Here is a 1,994-nt window from a genome sequence, read left to right on the forward strand (position 1 = left end):
CCCCCTCCAACCATGAGAGAATCTGCAACGTTACTGTGCCGTTGTGGTTTCAGGTCGCTTGTGCATTAGCAATTCTGTGAGATGAATTTTGTACTTTCTGTCCTTTTTGTGACTCACTTCTGTACTGGGACGGCACCTAGTGTATTGGTTATCGCTACCAATACACCAAGTTTCTTTCCCTTTTCAGTTGAATTTTGTTATACTTCTACATGCCTATGTTCCAATTTTGTATGTTATTTCTTCATGTTGATGGGCCTCTGTCTGGCTTGGTATTCCAACTTGTGTTTCAAATTCCAATGCTAAGCACACTGAAGTGAGAGTTTGCAGTCACACATTTCAGATTCAGCTGAGACCAATATTAATAATGTGATACGTACTACCTAAGCTCCTATAATTTGTTCCTTTTATTCTGTAAAGAGTCTTGAATTTGGACCCAAGTTTCTTCTCCGTTGTCTAAACTTCTGTTGTGTTTGTCCAGATTCAGAGGAGTTGTCATCAGATCAGCTTTTAGAGTTCAAAGTGGCCGCTGTTTCGATAGCAGAGTTGTCACCAGATGTGATCACCTTGCTGACAAGATGGCGCATGACAATATACGAAATTTCACTTGCCTATATTGTTCTTGTTTTCAGGCTACTTAAAAGTACTTGCATGTTTGCTGTTTCTTGTCAACCTGAAAGTGATTATGCGTATATATGTGTTTGATTAGCTTTTGCAGTGCGTGTATCAATGGATGTGAGCTGGAGTTTCTTCTGAAATAAGTTAATAGTAACATCTATGATCTCAACATCTCTGATCCAGATTTCCACTACTTTGCAAAAAAATAACAGAGGTGCATCAGGTTTTTCCGTCCCATAGTTTGTATTCGAGTACGAGCAGTGGGTTTTCCTGACGCGTGTCGAACCCATGGCCTATTTTTCTTGTTCTCTTCTCAGACATTTTGTCTCCCTTATGCCAGTTTCTTCTGCATGTATCTGGCTCACCTAAAGCTAATATGTAAATGTTGTAAGCTATTTGAAAATGCAAGAGTTTTATGCTTCAGCAAAAAACTGAACTGAACCGGCTGTAGTTGCCTCCAAATCCGAGGTTCAGATATTTATGCTTCGGCAACCAACTGAACTGAACTGTCTGTAGTTGCACCGAGGTGGTTGGTTCAGATCTCTGAATCTCAAGACCGCCTTGGTTGACAGCTGAAACTGTGGTAACCGTTTGGTTAACTGTCTGATATTGGTTTAAAATTGTGGCAACCACAGTTAGTGTTCACACCCCAAATTTCATTTCTTAAACTGTGGTTAACACTGTTCGGGTTATGGCCAAGCCGAGGCCAACAGTATCATCCCACAGGCAGAGGTAGCCGTAGAAATAGAACGCTCTTCAGCAGAAATGGTTCACATAACAGCAGGGCTTAACAAGAGCGTTTTTATCTTCAGTTGTGCAACTGTTTTCACTCAGCTTGTCAGAATATTTCACTAATCGGACTCCAACATTGCCTGCGACCAGACGAACCACTCTGCATTATACTCCCTCCATCCCACAATATAAGAGCGTTTTTGACACTACATTAATGTCAAAAACGCTCTTATATTATAGGACGAAGGGAGTATATCTGAGGATTACAAAGCCATAATCTGTGACAGTAACACCTGGGCTAAACCACAAAATCCCGTGCCCAGCGCGGTTGACGAATCCTATACCGCCAAACTGCTATTGTATATCTTACTCTAGGCTCGGGAGTTCAAATTGTAGGAGTGCTCGGGGAGTCTGGTGCTCTCAGGACCGGGCGCCCCTATGTCTCGCATTCAGCGAGACAGATGGAACCCTTGCTGAAGAGGTGCCGCGAGTTGGGCCGGCACAGGTGCCTGGAAAACAACAGGTTTGTTTTCTGCTTGTTTTTTTAACGTTTTTGCTTTCTTTTTTTTACTTTGTTTATACTTCTAAATATTCAAAATAAATATATTACAAAAATCACTCTACCTAAAACATTTGAAAAATGTTGA

This window comes from Triticum dicoccoides, chromosome 7B, assembly GCF_002162155.2.
Source record: "Triticum dicoccoides isolate Atlit2015 ecotype Zavitan chromosome 7B, WEW_v2.0, whole genome shotgun sequence".
Lineage (NCBI taxonomy): Eukaryota > Viridiplantae > Streptophyta > Magnoliopsida > Poales > Poaceae > Triticum > Triticum dicoccoides.